The 19,409-nt window shown below is 31.4% G+C and overlaps 1 protein-coding gene across 4 annotated transcripts in view; it reads right to left on the reverse strand.

Annotated features, from left to right (window-relative positions):
• wdp (Leucine rich repeat protein windpipe) overlaps window positions 1-5,396 on the reverse strand; it is a 42,676-nt gene extending 37,280 nt beyond the window's left edge. For 3 of the 4 annotated variants that reach the window (XR_001890347.1, XR_001890348.1, XM_017903041.1), the window contains exon 1: window positions 4,664-5,086. The gene's annotated coding sequence lies outside the window, so the exon portion shown is untranslated. Of the gene's footprint in view, window positions 1-4,663; window positions 5,087-5,305 lie in introns of those variants that run through there. The other variant, XM_017903042.1, reaches the window with a different exon arrangement.
• Window positions 5,397-19,409: the final 14,013 nt, after the last annotated feature.

The following is a 19,409-nucleotide window of genomic DNA, read 5'->3' on the forward strand; positions in this document are numbered from 1 at the left end:
ATATAATAATAAATATATAATATAACTATATTAATATAATCAATTTGTAACTATGTCTTCTTATATATTAACAAAGAACACACATTTTTGACAAAAATTTGATGATTTCATGAATTTCTTTTAATACAAATTCTTTTAATTCAGTATTTCATAAAATTCCATTAATATTCCATAAACCTGAATTTATTGAAAATTTATTAAAACACATCCATAATTTGTTTAATTTTTATATAGGAATTATTTCTTCAGTCACATTCGAAAATTTCAAAAATACCTTATAACGTTGTTATTATTGTTATTGTTACTGTTATTGTTATTATTATTATTATTATTCGTCGATTTTTATTTTTCGACATTATTACTACCATAAACAATTAAGATAGATTAATAAAATATTATTATCGAATAATATTTAGTAATTAATAACATAAAATTTAATAAAATTTAATAATATAAAATATATTCCATAAAATTGACGAAAATATCTTCCTTTAGAAAATAAAAATACTTTTTCCCGAAAAAACTTTCTTCCATTGACTCGGGGACCAGGGTTCCCTAAAATACGTGTTACCTAAAAAAGATACCCTGTTTAAATAAAAATACTACACTCTTAGTCGCCCCTTGCGTAAGTATGCAAATTTTCGCTAATATGTACACGGAAAAAGAAATTACCGAAATTTCACGTACGTACGTGATCGTTTGTTTGGGATTAGTTATGTTCGAGTATATACCTGCGCGACCTTAGGCTCTTGTCATAGCCTGGATAGGCATTGCGCAACACGTTAATCAAAGCAGCGTGTAATCCTGAGCCTGTCTACGACAAATCCAGCATCGCAGTCTCGCTTAAGAAAATTGGAAGTTCTGGAATATTTGCCCTTGAAATGAACATTCGTATCCTCGACAGAGCTATTTCGAGCCGAAATAACTCACTATGGAGCAACACCATTAGAAGTTGGATGGCCTCTAAGAGGTCTAATAATAACTACATACCATTGAGAAGTGACAATAGTTTTCACAACCAGTTTTCAGGCAAACTGAAGACTCAATTGATACAAGCAACGTTGAAAGAGACAGCGAAATTAGGGATATTCACAAAAATATGTATGTATATTCAAAAAGAAACTGAAATAAATATTTACACGTATTGAGGAATGGAATGTATCCTGACATGAAAACTGAGGTAATTACAATTTCTAACAATACCTATTCTCACACAAATTGAGATCTTGGTATGTGATAGAAGCAATATTGAGGTTCTGATGTAACTTTAACCACAATAACAGAAATGGAAGATTCTTTAGGAAGTAACTTCGACATTTGTGTAAATTGAGGAATCCTAATATAAATTGCATTAATATAAATTCAATATAATAACAATTTGGGATAATAACCTCACTCATATTCCCCAAATATAATGTAAAAATGTCTAAATTATTGAATCTAATACATCTTGATAGGAACAGCCTTCACCAATACTAATTCTCATACAAATTACAGTGTCATTAAGTGACAGAAGCAATAGTGAATGTGATACTAAAACTCCTATTCATTTGTAGTATAACTTCAATCATATTTACAGAAATATTGCTACGTTAAACAATAAAGGAACTGATTTTGATACATGTACAAAGAATGTAAAGTATCTCACACTAGCTAAAATATTACTAAGTGACAGACTTTGACACATATGCAAGTTAAGAAAACAATGTATCTCACACTAGTTGAAATATTACTAAGTGACAGACTTTGACACATGTAGAAGTTAAAGATACAATGTATCTCACACTAGCTGAAATATTACTAAGTGACAGACCTAATATAAATTGAATATAATAACAATTTGGGATAATAACCTTACCCATATTCACCAAATATAATGTAAAAATGTCTAAATTATTGAATCTAATACATCCTGATAGCAACAGCCTTCACCAATACTAATTCTCATACAAATTACAGTGTCATTAAGTGACAGAAGCAATAGTAAATGTGATACTAAAACTCCTATTCATTTGTAGCATAACTTCAATCATATTTACAGAAATATTGCCACGTTAAACAAGAAAAGAACTGATTTTGGCACATGTACAAAGAATGTAAAGTATCTCACACTAGCTAAAATATTACTAAGTGTCAGGCTTTGACACATATGCAAGTTAAGAATACAATGTATCTCACACTAGTTGAAATATTACTAAGTGCCAGAAGCAAAGTTGAAAGTGACATGAACTTTGCTACCATAATGTATTGCTATCCACACAGATACATGTCCACGTGAGAAAAACAGACTTGGACACTCGTTCAAACTAATGAACCCAATGTATCCTGACATGAACCCGAGATGATAGCAATTTTTTCGAAATTACTTGTTTCCCAAGTCGAAGACGGGAAGCATGCCTAGATGGCGTGACTAATCGTGACACACGTTGCAATCCAATCACGCATACACGTGTTAACCCGTCGATAATCTTCCTATGCCGTGATGGAAATAAATTTCACTCGTAGAATAACGTCAGGACCGCCATCGTCTCACTGCTGATCTGACACCGTTCAGGATGCACCGTTCAACTGCTGCTCGAAAAATGAAAAAAGAAAATATGAAGAAACTAGGATAAACGCGTTTGTTGTACCAGATGTAGCAAACGAGGAGTCGATACCTTGGGTGCAGGAAAAAATGATGAATGAACGAAGAGGTTGTAGGAGTAACGGAGGCGTGTCAACCAACTGACATCACCGCAACAATTTTCTCCGTTGCCAGTGTAATTCACATGTGAAACTGGATGTCAGTGATGCAGAATGATTTCGCAAATGCAGAAACGCTGTTACCAAGAAGCCGTGACAGGTCAGTCTCACGATAGGGTGGTCTATATTTTAGAGGTAGCAATTTGCTATGCATCTTGAGCATTCGATGATGATGGAATGTAATCGTTAATCATTAAATACATCGTTTTTCCTCCAATTGCTCAACTCGCATCCCATAATTACTCTGAAATACTACTTCCTCGGGTAAAGTACTTCATTGCTCGTTTAAAGGCTCAATCCAGTCATCGGGATTTCCTTTTCAATAGTATAGCCTATGTTAATTCCATATCCGCGGAGAATGGAAATCATGCGACTGTGCGTGTGTGTAAAAATAGGACGGGGGAACTGAAATGGATCAGTAACAGTGTTTAGCATGAAAATTATCTAAACGACTGTGCACGTTGTTAAAAATCGCAGAGAATATTAAGAGGATCGATGTCTTGGGGGAAATTAATTCTTCTTATACCTTTTTCTACTCTAACTGACCATTAAATTAACGTTATTTATCCAAACGTGTAAATTCTTTGAAATAAAATCGAGAAATGGATCTAATTTTAATAACAGCCTGATGTAATTACGTAAAATGACTAGGAATCTGTACATTTATCATATTTTGCATCAACATTCCCCTTCTTGGGATAATAATTTCAAGATTAGATTAAGATACCTAAGATAAGTTAATAAAATAATGATTCATTTTTTATTAAAAGTCGTATTACGAGTTTTAAATGTTCATAATTCGAGACAAGAACGCCTCAGAGATATTTTATATCGAATAAAATGGAAAAATTTTGGGATACTTCTTCACTTATAAATAAATCTGATAACAATAAACGATTTCTAATGATTTTATTATAAATTTGAAAGACCAGACGAAAAAAGAAATTAAAATAAAATCGCTTTCTCGATATAACATATAATCATGGGCAAATCAATAGCAATCTTTTGCAAATATGACTGTGGTACTTCGAGAATTATTATAACATCGATTACATGATTATATAATAATTTAAATTTAATAATTACAAATTTTATTAATATCGTATTATCGTGTAATATATAATTATAAAGTTACATAATTAATGACACGAGTACTTTAAAAAGTTGTTAATCACATAAACATTTACGTAAAAATTTGCATAATTTATTGGCAATCATTGGAATATAAATTAGAAGAATTGTTATGAATAGAAATTTTTCAAATGGAATAAGTGTCAAAACAAATTTCTGCAATACTATCTGGGGAAAAAGTATAGTGACGCGTTAGCCTATTCGTTACTTGTCACAAGTCAAAACAAAATAGACCCCACTGACCGACCCTGACTGTCTCGAGGTTGCGTTATTCGATTTCCAGCGATTTATTCTAATTTTAGAGAAACACGGCTCAACTAACTTAATACCGGAAGAAGAGTTTTACAAAAGTCACGAGATGGACGATAAGAATTGGAGATAATCTGCGCAGGACACAGGTATAAATAGCTGTCCATTAGGGTTACAAAGAAAGTGCAGTTAGGCATCAAATAAATGGCCGTGTTACTCGTTATCAAGAAACTAGATTTAGATCAACGCCAAGATTATTCCGGCTATTCTACGTGGCGCGATAAGAAGTTTTAATCGCAGATCGTATGCCGGATAAAAGGAACCGATGAAAGTTCCCTTTTGCTCGACAGAATTTCACAACTTTACCACCGTAAAGAACGTTTGAAAATTCGAAACCTAAAATTATATACGCACTATCATGGTGATCTTCGGTGTAACAAACGAGCAGAAAGTTGACATAGTAAAAGGAGGACGTTGAATCGAAATTAACAGCCTGATCTAGCGTATTCTCACAAAGAGGTGGAAAAGCACGTGTGCTTACCTCCTAGGTCCCAGCAGCTAGGTATCCTGCGGAAGGTATCCTTGGAACAGCGAGGTATCCTTGAATTCTTGGGTTCACCAGCACTCGAAAGGAGAGGAGAGGACCGTTTTGGAAGGAAGTTGGCCGACGACAGTCTCTGTGGAAGAAAAGGTACCGGTGAGTTTCGGTGATGATCGAAGGTCGTTGGATCGTAGTTGAGGACGTAGGGACAAGGCTGACGCGCGCGAGATGAATTCGCGGCAAGATCGAACCGACGTAAGATACGATCTATCGTAGCCTGAGGCCGAGTTAGGACTGTGGACTCTGACAGTCCACGAGCGAGAGAACGTAGTCAGCGGGCAGGCCTGCCAACTCTCCGCTCGCTCGCCCGGCCCCACCACGATTCGCGATGCACACTTGGTAGCGATAGGTGTGCGCGATCTGTCTCGGGGAACCGGTGAAATCGTTCTGAGGAACGCCGATCTCCCGGGTTTGTCCTTTACGCGTGTGTGTCGAAATGCTAGGCAACTTCCAAACGCTACCACCGTTTCTCTTTTATTTTTCTTCCCACCAATCGAAGACCAATCTTTTGTCCATCTAGTCCTCTAATTCGAGCTTTTATAATAATTCGTAGTTTTCCAATTCGATTTAGCTCAATCGAACCTTAATTCTGCCAGTTGACGAATCGATGGAAAGTACAATCGAAGAGATGGCGCGATGATAAACTATAAATACTGTCGGGGCGCCTTTAATTATTCGCTTATTGTTGGCAACCTACGCTACTCGCGAGACGAAAGTTGCACAAGCCGAAATCAAAAGTGATTATAACGCTGTGTCTATTATTTCTTACGCTGTTACACTTCACACCGATGCTACGCGTATTTATGTACCGTGCTTTGTGTATAATCGCACGCAACTATTTAAACGTCATTTAATATACTTAGGGAACTTTGCATATTCATAGTCGCTTCTAGGAAGAATATAAATAAAGTTTTTGTTCGGGTACAAAAACTTTTTCAATAGAGGTGTGAGACAAAAATCGAATTCGAAATTCGAATCTTAAAGGAATTTATGATGTCTAGGAAAAACAAATGTTTCGAGGTATAATTATGCGCGTAATTCGGCTAACTTGGAAGATTAGGAGGTTCACCTAGATTTGATGCCTTCGGGTAATTACGCTAGACAAAGGTATAGTATTCGTATTATCAACGTATTAATTATCTGCCATTATATCCATGTTTGCGAAAGAAATCAGCAAGACAATTAGAAAGTAACTGAACTGCGTTTTAACTGCGTAATTAAAAGACAAAAGATTTTATCGTAACTCGGTACAGTTAGCAATTGAAGTTCATAGGAGATAGAATTGAGATTGATCGTGGTTAATTAAGTAACAGGCTTGCTCATTTTCGCGTGCAGCTATTCATTGTGTTCGTTGTGAAACTTGGAGATACGATTAAAAGAAATATTTTTACATGGCACAGCAGCCCTCCTGGCAGGGCTCATATCCTGCACGGGCAGGCTCCGTAACATCTACCTAAGATCGTACTAAAGATAAACTGCGCGTGCATAAAACATAATTTGCAACGAATGAATCGCAATAAAGCGACCAGTTAAAGCGACTTTACGACCTTAGATAGAAAACACGTTAATTTTTTAGGCCATCCCCGGCAGTCTTGTTTCGCAATGAGCGAACATTCGAACTTGGGGTATTCGATTATCGATTATCACTTATTCGCGTCTCCATCATCTCGAGCACCGGCGCAGCGATGAGAATTCTCCGAGGTGGCTTCTGGTCTATGACTTATTGTTAGTCATATCGACCGACACTCGTCGTATATTTTCTGACCCAGAAAGAGATTCTTGCGAGCGGAGAAGCGGAGTCAAGAAACGAGTAGCGAATCGAGTCGAGCTAAACGACTAACACGTCTATTGCCTCACTGCCGGTAAGCATACGGCTATTACAAATCGACGATTAGGGCGTTATTGCAAGTCAAACATCGTTACGTAGTTGCAGATCATTGCCGAATCCTTTTTACATCCGTCTTTTATCCCGACATGTGTCTCGAATTATCAGCGACGCTAAAACAGAACAGAAAATCAGCACGCTGTCAAAAATTGACAATTATCATTGATATAAATAATTTGAAAGGCCAAATGGACTTTGCCAATTGATATTTAACATAATTCATCGTGTACATAATATTAGAGTTAGAATTATGCTAATGGTAATAATTATAATAACAGTAATAGTTGAATAATTATTAATCTTTTGATTAATATTTTGCAAATTCGAAATTGAAAATTCAGATTATCAATTTGAAAATCTGAAGATATTTTTAAATCGATATTTAATATTCCCCAATATAATTTCTCATATACGTAATATTGGAATTACAATTATGCTAATACTAATAATTATAATTACAGTAATAGTTAAATAATTATTAATCCTTTAATTAATATTTTGAAAATTCAGATTTTCAATTTGAAAATTTGAAAATATTTTGACAATCTATATTTAATATTTCTCAAGATAATTTATCATAAATATAATATTATAATTATAATTATACTAATACTAATAATTATAATTATAGTAATAGTTGAATAATTATAACTATAATAATATAAAAAATTAACAATTGTTATTCAAATAAATAATTTAAAAATCTGACGATATTTTGACAATCGATTGTTGCCATACTCCTGTATAATTTATAACGATATATAATAAATATATTTACTATACGTAATATTACAATTATAATTATAATAATACGAAAATATAACAATTGTTGTTAAAATAAATAATTTAAAAACCTGACGATATTTTGACAATAGATATTTAACATACGTCAAAATAATTTATAACAATATATCATAAAAAAATTTAATATACGTAATATTACAACTATAACTATACAAATTTGAAAAATTAATAATTATTATTAAAATAAATAATTTGGAAATCTGACGATATTTTGACAATAGCTATTTAACATACGTCAAAATAATTGATAACGCTATATCATAAACATATTTAACATACATAATGTTACAATTATAATTATAATATGAAAAATCAACAATTGCGATTAAAATAAATAATTTGAAAATCTGAGGATATTTAACATACGTCAAAATAATTTATTACAACATATAACGTATATAATTATAACAGCTGAAGTGTGCAAAGTATAATCACGATGACACTGAAAGATTAAGAGATTCCACCATCTTGTAGCGAATACCTCAAAAACTGGTAATATATTTCACATAAGTATTATTTCATATCTCTTTGAAATACTGTTGTTATAAATTACATATTCTTAATGGACTCGTAATGTTTTATCTCCAGTATAGAGTCATCATATTGATAAATTATATCAGTGTGTGGAAAAAAGTAGCATAAAAGAAATAAAGGTGTATAACGTGTAGGATATTATTATATTAGAAAACACTCATAGATAGTATACGTTTGAAAATGACTAAGCCCACGTTGTTGATCGTCAACCATCACCGTGCTTCGGATTTCTTTCATACGAAACTAAAGTTCAAGATAAAACACCTCATCGCGTCTACAGGACTTGTAATTTTAGAATTCTTATTATTTTTCGATTCACCGGGAATAAATTAACGTCACGAACGAATACTTATACCGTTCTGCGTTGCAACCTTGGCATGTAAAGCGACCAGTAGCACAGGTGTGAGCACGATATAATATCATTTCCTTTAACATCGTAGCCTGCGTTTGACTTACGAGATGATCAATTATGGTTTCTCGAGAGAGAGGACGAATACAGCGAGTATTCACTAACATCTGCTTGTTAATTTAATTGACAGATTACCTCAGAAAAAGAGAAACACAAGGAAAGTATAGAAGTACATCTTTGAATTATACGAAAAATGACATCGTAATCCGAAGTGCGAATTTTCAAATTTCCAGTACAGACAAGATTTATAACTCTGGAACATAAGTGACGTTGATTATAAAATGCTTTCTTGTGAAAATAAATATTCTACATTCAACGAATAGTTTAATTCGCATATTTGTTATACATAAATATTATTCAGTAAAAATTCCATTCTTTCTATCGTTTTATTATTAGGCATAAAAATTGTGGAAAAATTAAATTATATTTATCGTTTATAAAATAACATACTTTACATATCCACGTAAATATTATCTATATATCTTACTTTTTTCGCAATATAAAAATGGAATTAGAGAAAATTTAATAAATATAATTATGAATATAGATACTAGTTAAAAAAGCTTGGTTGCTTTTAATCAACTTTTTCATAATTAAAGACAAAAATTATGGAATATTTAAATCGTATTAATTTTTGTGGGGAAATAAATGTTGTAAATTGAATGAAAACGGTAGCTTATACATACACATAAATACAATTTGAAGAAAACTTCAGTTCTCCCAATATTTTTTTCTTTATTTAAGGCACAGGGTATAGAAGGATACTTTTATAAGCTGCTTAAACATTAAGTCAAATGCGTGCAGCAAGTAACAATCGTTATACCCCTATCAAGATTAATTATAATACTTCCAATCTCATTAAACTACATAGAAGCTATTACACGACAATGAGATAGTGTATGACAAAATTACCGTAAGAATCAGTGCTTATATCAGAATGGATTGTTACACTAAGTATAGTTTGTACCTCGTTCAAGCTTTTTATTATCTCAAAAACATTTCCTATTAATCTCGATAAAAAAAAAAAATTCTATGAAGCCTCCTTTCCAACGTTTTCTGCAAAAAAAGAACATCCGTTAAATCACATTTCGGTTTTAAATAGATTTTAAATTAAAAAATTACTGTAATTTGACTGAATTTTATATCGTTTAAAATCTGCTAACTAGAATAAAATAACTTTTATCTACAAGTAATGTTAAAAGAGAAACTATACGAATGTGAGTTTTCACTTTCTTCCGCTTTCTTCTTTCGTTCTTTTCCAGGCGGCTTCTCGATACCTACAGAGCATCGTACGTAAGCAACGTGTAATTGTAAAACATCGCTCCCATGTTACGGCACACACAATGAAATCGTTGTGAGCATACCTTTACGCAGTGTCTTAGAGAGAGGAACCACTTAGGTAGAGCCGCAGTAACTCTATAACATAAGCGTGCCAGTTGGTGGCAAATTTGCGGATGCGTGCAATTGGCATTGCCTATGCCCTGCGTATACCTATATGTTGGCAATGGCAAACCGGCTGTCCAATCGGCAGCTATGAAGCAGTTAACTTAATATAGGCGCACTCGGAATGTGTGCCATCGACGACCTCGAGGCCTTCCCTAGGTCAGTGCTAATTCTCCAGAACCGACAACCTCTTCCGAATTTCCGGTCAACCTTCAAGACATAGCCGACGCCGATCAAAAGACAGTGTGTTATTATAACCTATATCTGTATTTTATCTACCTACCTGCCTCTCGCTTCCTAACCCTCTCACTTTACGTGTCTACCGTTCTCTCACACGCTCGCGTTCTCCTTCTCTCTTTCTGTGTCGCAGATATGAACGAAAATCTTCGATAACCGCTGATTCCACGAAGCGATTTCCTACCGATGCGACCGCGTGTATCAGCACTCCGCCATTATTCCCGCGTTCCTGGTAAGATGATGCGACAATCGCACGCCAGAGTGCAGTAATATAGGACAGATTTCGCATGTTCGGAAATACCGTCGTAAGAATCGATCGTGATTGGAGAAATTTTTACTGCGACATTTAAATCATTGTAATAGGAACATTATAACCGGGAATATAGGATCTAACGTTTCCTCAATTTTACATGCTTAATAATATTCTTTGACATGTTATAATAGGAAAAATGTTTGTTTCACTGAAACATGAAATAAGGTTAGTTCAAATAATCAATTTATTGATGATACATTTATGTCTCATCTTTTTAAACTACATAGTGTATTTTTAATACTTTTAATATTTCTAACCTAATTTTTATAGGCTAATGGACATTTTTTATAAATTATTTTATATTATTTTGAAATTTAAAGCGCAGTTTATCAACTTTACTAATAATTCAATAAGAAAATCTATGTAAGGGAATATCAAGACCCACATCATTACGAAAGTGGTTTTGCGTATTTCAAGAATCTGCTAGTTCCTGATTTTCACTTTTAATTTAATACTACTTTATCATGAACAGTTCTCGATCTACGGAACAAGGAATGTAATAATGGCGTCCGTGTTACCACAGTCGAGTTATTTTATCGAAATCTATCAGTCTCGAATATATCAAAAGTCTCGTTGTCTGATTCAAAGAATATTTCATATTTATTCAGAGCTATTCTTGATACCGATGTTATCAGGTAATCGAGGAAGTTTGCACCAAGGTATTTGCACTGCGGACAATATCAATTACTGCGAACTGAAAGTATCCAACTGAAATTGAAACTCGGATCTTTTTAAAATTTAAGGAAATTTTGATAATATTTTGAAATGAAATTCCCTTTCGAATTTTCTTTTTTATCATATTGGATTTTTATATTTTACAATTACTAGCATTTTATTTACTATATAATATTGTATAAATCATATTATATATTGTTATATAAAATTTTGTGTAAATGTATAACGTTGAATCAACGTAAGCGCCATTTGTTTTATTTTCTTTGATCATAGCTATTTCTTAGCCGAGTTGCGCGCTAATGGTGCGAAGAGGGTCAATTTAATCGAGACCCACGGCTTCTTAGTAAATAGAATAAATGGATTAAGTACAGATTTGAAATTCAAACTAGCCTAAATGCTTATTTTTGCATAGAATTTATTATTTTCAAGAGTATCGCATCACGACATGGACGAATTTTCATAAAATCGTCGTTTAAGGACAATTTACACAAAGTATCTAGTAATTGGTGGTACAAAATGGTAGAGGGCGATTCTACGCTTAAAAATAAGTGGAAAAGAAGAAATAAAATTTTTTCGTTCGAGGTTAGGTTTCCGAGAAAACTGAATTTGAAAACTCGTAGGGTGGACGTAAATTTAACCAAATTTTAACTCCGTGGATTTTAGTGTGGACTATTTTTCTTCTTGAACGTTTAAGAACAGTCTGAACAAAGAGATACTACAAATATTTTTGAACTTAAATAGATACTGGGAAAGGTACACCCAACGAATTTTTATTCTTGATTTTCTCGAAAACAAAGCCTCAAACAAAAAAATGTTGTCCTTTCTTTTCAACTTATTTTTACATGCAGAATCATTTCATGGCTTCTACACCATCAGTTATGAGATATCTTATATATATGTATTCAACGTTATACATTTATACAAAATTTTATATAACAATATGTAATATGATTTATGCAATATTATATAGTAAATAATATATAATATATAATGTATAATATATAGTGAATAAAATTAATAGTAAATAAAATTTAAAATATAAAAATCCAATATGATATATATATATTCATAATCCAAATGCAAAAATTTAATAAGATGCATGAGTTTCATGAGATTGTTTCTTCCTTATTAAATTTTCCTCTTCATCTTTTATCTGTATCATTATCCTTTCTAAAGAAAAATATATTATTTATATGTTTCTTTTATGGTTTGTAGAATATATAACAAGTTTTGTATGGAATCTTGCGTCATTGATTTCTGCCTTGATGATTCATCTCCAATATTTGGATATGATCAAACACTTTATATTGTCAACAAATGAAGGAGCGATAGGAAGCTGATAACATATCAAGACCATTTGAGAAATTATATTTATGGTAAAAATATTTAGAAAATTATTACAATAATAAAATTCGTATAATTTATTATTCGATCGTACTAATTTATTTGAAACTAGCTTTCACTTGACAGAGCAAGTTTTTAAATTATCACACAGCTTAGGTGAAGTCAAGATCAATTGCCCTTCTTTACTTTCCAATCTCTAACAGGCTACCAATACTTTCTTACCATCATTCATGTTTGACGTACTCATGGAAACTGTCTAATAGCGAATTTTCACAGAATGAAATATCAAATTCTTTGCTTGAAATAATTTAAATAATTTACGAAAGGTAACCGGATGAAACAATATTAAATGCCATATACAATTAAAATACATCCACGAATTCATGATTTGAATAAACAGGTATGCAATAAGAATCGTTGCTGTACCAAGAACTTCGATGACACTTCTCAAGGATACAAATTAAATGTTAATTTTAAGATTTCTGTAATCGTGACTTTCAGGAAGTACAACCTGTACGCAATTGACGACCATAGTTCATCGGAATATATTTGTATGTCTCTATCATTATAGCTAAAATACTCGAAACATTAAAAACTTACAGATTTTAAATTAGAATAAAATTAATAGGAATAAATGGTTTATTTTGAAAGTGGTACAAGTCCATTTTCTGTTGTTTCGAGAAAATTAAAAAATATAGGTTAATTATATTAAGTCTGGCAATATATAATTTGATTATATAAATTTCTTTTATGCGAATTTAACTAAAATAGTGTATATTTACAGACTGCAGATGGACATACACCACTTTCATAATTAGTCAATTGTAAAAATTATTTAATTTCAATTTCGAAAAATTAAATATCGCTTAAAATATATTTCGTACAAATCCAATTTTGTTTATAAATAATAACAAGAAAGGAAATAGGAGTAATACTTTTATTTTGAACGTTAATTATATTTATATATTGTTAAACTTAACATGAGATATTGGTATTATTTATTTATGCTCTTCATGTGACAATGTTTTAAAATATTCATGATGCACATGAGGTATATAAGGTAATAACTGCTACATATCCATATATTTTTCGTATGTAATAGGCCTGGCATCGTGATACAAAGGCGCCAGGACGAATTTTTCAAATTTTGGCGGTCTTTTCCGATATGTAGGTGATAAATCTAAAGTCTTAAATGATGTTCTCAATTGTCATAAAATAATATCGATTTACTATTTCTTCTTACATATATCACTATCTGATGTTAATATGGAATGATCCATTTTTGGAGGAAAATAAAATAAGTAACCAAAAATAGTAACTTTCGACACGTGAAATAAAACAAATATAGATACCAGTGGTCACTGATCCCGCCATCTGTCTGTGGAAATTGGACTTACACCAGTTTCATAATCAATGGTTACGCAATTTCTTTTATCAGCCAATTTTAAATTGAACAAAGCATTGGTAGTTTTTAAGACATTAAATACTAACTGGTTATAAATAAAAAGTTTACACTAAATTAAGCACAAATCACGTGATATCTCTTTCTTTTAATAAACTTACACCAGTTTTAAAATAAACAGTCGAAATATTGACTTTAATGGAAATTGAAGTTAAACCTATATTTTATTAGTAGAAGGATACTGCAACCTAACCTCGATTCCTATCGTTTACAGATAGCTGTAATGCTGAGTAACAACATGAGAACACGCATTCAGAGAAACCATAAAGGCTGCTTACCATTTCGCTATGTCGTTCGGAAGTTGACGATAAAATCGACGACATAAACATTGCCACCTATGCACGGATCATTATTACAGTACCGTTATTAATGCGAAACAACTTTTGCATAGAGCAACATGCAGTCGACAGGAATCGCACTCTTCAATTACAGACACGTGTGTCATTTCGACGCGAAGCATTCCTTGCTAGCTGATCTAATTACGCGACTGCTAAATTAAAGGTAACCGGAATCGAATCGCGTCCGAGATTAATACCTGAATTTAATTTTAACGGTGTTTCGGTTGTTAGCCAGAGGAGGATGAACGTCAGACGAGGAGGATTAACGCGCTGCTTTACCCTGTCTGCATCGGGGAACCTCGGATCGAGTGAAGACAAATCAAAGGGAAATCTAATCTATCGTCGAAATTGCACTAGTCGTCCGTGGCGGCTGTTATAGATATGTCTTGCGTAACACTTTATTGTAGATACTGCGAGCGAAAGAAACTCGGGTAGAACTGTAGGCTAAAAATTTCATATGGAACGATTCGCCAATTATAACTTGGAGAATATCCTGATGGGGCTGAAAATGAGGAGGTAATTAGGAATCGCGAGGAATAGGTGAAACCATAGAAGAAGAATATTTGGTTGTAATGTACTTTCTATGTGTTCAGTACTATATGTGTGACTAATGTGTATGTACATGTGCGTGGAAACAAAATTTTAATACAATTTTTTATAGCAGTAATAACTGTAATATAAGTAATAAGGAATCACGAAGAATAGGTGAAACCATAAAAGAATAATATTTGGTAGTAATATACTTTCTATGTGATCAGTACTATATGTGTGTCTTATGTGTATGCACATGTGTATGTAGAAACAAAATTTTTATATAATTTCTTAAACTGGTAATAACTGTAATATATAGTGTACTGAGGATTTAATATACATATTTAAGAGAGTATGTATATACATAGTATATATAATATATATTTAAGAGAGTATATATATGTAGTATATATAGTATATATTTAAGAAAGTATATATATATATATATATTTAAATATGTATATTAAATTCCCAGTACTGTATATATTACAGTTATTATCCGTTTAAAAAATTGTATAAAAATATTATTTGCATGCACATGTACATATACATAAGTCACACATATATACACACACACACACACACACACTCACACACATATATATATATATATATTAGAAATTTAAGATACATATCTAGAAAAGTAATATTAATGTATATATGTATACATTAGGAATTTAATACTCGTGTAAATTTAAAGAAGTAATGTATATTATTTTATGGAGAAATAGTATAAACATATTGTTATTGTTTATTTTAGCAGTTTTGTAATGTACTATTTTATTTTTTATTTTGAACAAGCAGTTTTAAATATTTTGCATGTTATGATTATTTGTGAAAAATTGTGCGCTGATAGAAACAACTAATCATTTATTTTTATATTAGAAGATATAATAATGATGAAATATGATTATGAATATATGATTCCATATTTACTGTGGGTATGATTAGATGTGGAATAAAATAATTACAGTGCGCTGTTTCATGAGCAGCGGGCTCTATTTTAATTTCTTCTGGCTCAAAATTCTTCTATTCACATATGAAAATAGAAATATTGTATAAATATTATTCTAAATATATTTGGTCCTTTAAAAATTTATTTTGTATCATGATTATGTTACATAAGAAGGAACATGTGACTAATATATAAAAATAGGAATATTATATCAGCTTGTATTAAATATCAATTACCGATAATGATGAATTGCTTATTCTACTGATTAACATTCGCCAATCATTTTTACACCTTAAAGATGTAATAACGAAAGAAAATTTGCATAAAAATTTACATTAACGTTGCTATTTAAGAATCTTCGGTTATTCGATTATGCGAATCTTCGATTGATCGATTTTGCGAATCTTCTGTTACTTGATTATGCGAATCCTCGATTACTCGATTATGCGAATATTTAATTACCGAATTATGCGAATCTTCGATTGCTCGATTATGCGAACTTTCGATTGCTCGATTATGCGAATCTTCAATTTCTCGATTATGCGAATCTTCGATTGCTCGATTATGCGAATCTTCGATTGCTCCATTATGCGAATTTTCGATTGCTCAATCATACCAATCTTCGATTACTTGATTATGTGAATTTTCGATTACGCGATTATACGAATCTTCAAATTTCTGCTTCACGAATTACATTTCGCAAGTATTTCTTTGTATATATTTTCCAATTATAATGCCATTTATAAGTTTTCAGACTTTCGTTTAACCGGTTTATAAAATTCATAGTACGTGCGTAAGTTCCGAATTTAATTTGCATGTATAACAAGAAAATTAAGTTCGATTTTGTGGAATTACCGTTGAATCCCGATAAGTATATCTCGCATTTGTGAACTTCGACTACATCGTGCTTGGAAACTCAGAGAATTTCGAATGAGTCACATGCAATCTAATCGTGAATCGACGCATTTGTGGAGTAAAATCCCACGATGAGTCTCGTTTCGCTGGTAAAATAAGTGCGAGAAATGATTAATCGAGATTAACGATCTGTCCTTCGTTTATTCGTTCGTTCTTTGGATATCCCGATTTACAAACGATCTTCCTCGTACACGTCACGTAGGTAAGAATATTTCACTTAGTAAAAAGATTTCAAGGACTTCGACTTTCGCTTTACACACTTCGCGTGACATATTTTATCGTGTTCTGCACAGCCGAAAATTTGAAAGCGTATCGCTTACTGCTTCTATATGCGAATGAAGACGGCAGAACATAGTTGCACGAATTGCAACAAAAATCGAATTACACGTCAGAATTTTCCGATAATTTTTTTTTCATTTAAATAGAATTTAACAATTGGCATCCAAAATGAAATACATAACCGTCATCATTCTAAAATATAGTATCTTATAATTAAGATTTTAAAAACTCTTTCTTTAAAAAAAAAAATTAATTTGTATTGAGTAATAATTTTTCAGAAAATATTTTTCTCCGGAAATAATTTTTGTAGTCAAATTCATGTAGAATATGTATAATATGTTTTTGAAAAATTTGAGAAGGCTGTCTATCTGTAAAATACATTTCAATATTTAAATTTTATAATTTATAATTTATTTATATTATTTATTTATAATTTTAATAATAGTATATTTTAATATATAATAGATACTCTATTTTAATAGAGTACAACGAATATTCTATTTTTATAGGTTAAAACACTTTAATTCGTATAAAGAAAGAATATTCAAAGAATAGATCATCATCGTCATCATCTGAACTATAAGTATCCCATATATAATTTCACTTCTTCAATAGACACTCGTATCTTGCTTAAAAATTTAAAAAATAAATTAATATATCTAATATTCAGAAGGAAAAATGTTTATCAGAAAAAAAAATTTAATATAACATGTGTACTGTTAAAAAAGAAAAATTTTGAAGTCTTATTTTGGAATAATAGCATTGTTAAACTAAAGAAATCTGAATCCCATGCACTTTGCGTTTCCTATTTTGCTTACCGACAATTTGAATTTTTGCCGCCAACAATTTGCATAATTCCCGCCAAATCGTCCGCTTGGAAACATGTGCGGTCCGACAAAATGGTCCACGCGAAGGTATTACGTTACGCCCACGTAATATACGGCGTTAACGCGAGAATGTTAAGAGCTAATGGACCAACTTCCCGGACACGACGAGTTTCAACGGCCGTAGCGAATCCTCTGGCAATGACATTGCTGTCTGTCACGTCGAACAATGTCTCGTTATCTTGCTGTATTAACTATTTATATCATTGGGATCATTATTCCCATTATTGTTATCATTTGCCAGTGACGAAACACGCATTTTTCTATCGCGATTACAGGGTTATTTTCTACTGTTCGCTATACGACTATAGTTCCTAATCTGTGTAACTGATTTTTTCTGGAGATAATAAATAACAAATTTATTTATCGTGAAAATGTATCTCGAATTATCTAGCTGTGTACGCGAAATAAAATATGGGAGACATTAAATCATTCTTTTTGGAATTTAATTATAAAGGTATGCAGAATAATTGTGAATTCTTGGATATAGAAAATTTGAATTTGGATAAATTTAACATTTTAACACCATAAATATCGTACAAACAATAGGAGATAGTAAGAAGAAAATTTGAAAACGATATCAGTGAAGGTAGAAAATAATTCAACGACATATACGATATTTACATTACGTTTAGTGGAGATATGGACCGTGGTGGCGCTAGTGAGTTAAGTGGAAAATCCTGTCAAGGCTGCCTTAAAACGCTCACTTGTAAAAGAGTTAAAAATATAAATTTGTGAAGAAAGAAATTATTGTGAGAAATTTTGAAATTGGTACTTCATAAATTATGCTATTTTTTGATTAGAAAGGGATGAAACGATTTTCTCCCGAGAAGATGTTAAGATATACCGATGTGCACTACATTGTAATATACATTATAATCAATTCCTTTCATAAACGTAGCACATTATCAAGTAACTTACAATTTTATTCCAATGATATTCTTCCTGCTTTGTAAATTATAGTAATCATAGTTACATAGATGAATATATTTAGAGTTGCATATCTGTTCATATAGTTATATCTCCTTTTTTTCGACCATTCATAATATCGTATTTTGTTTTACATCTAATTGAATAATTCATTGACATTACCATAATAGAGAAATATACATAATCTTCGAATATCGGAGCTTATAATAATAATTAAATATGAGTATATATTTGCCCAATAATTTGTGCGTATATAGAGAATAACAAGTTATATTTTGTAGCTATATTTTGCACTACCACAAAGTTATATTTAAAAAGAAAATTAAGAATGGATTCGGGATTTAATTTTCGATTCCAACTTTAAAAAAAAATATTGTTATCTATATTGTCAATTATGAACAGCATATTTATAAAATTTCATTCAAAATAAAAATTTGGAAAAGATTAAAAAATAAATTTCTTACTTTTTGATCAGATTTTGTGATTATATTTTATCCACTGTGTGTGACATATATTGATACTCCAAAAATACACTACAACAGGAGTCAAACATAAAATTACAAAAATTAATTTTAGAAAAAATTTAAACTTGGTTATTGAAGCATCAAAAAAATATTTACAAAAAGAAATGCAAAAGAACTTATTATAGTCTTAAATTATACACAGAAGATATACCTTTATTAATATATTTTTATTTATATTTATTATTAATTCAAAATATATTAATAAACAATTATACTTTATAATT

The sequence above is a fragment of the Eufriesea mexicana genome, unplaced genomic scaffold, assembly GCF_001483705.2.
Source record: "Eufriesea mexicana isolate 0111107269 unplaced genomic scaffold, ASM148370v2 scaffold2087, whole genome shotgun sequence".
NCBI lineage: Eukaryota > Metazoa > Arthropoda > Insecta > Hymenoptera > Apidae > Eufriesea > Eufriesea mexicana.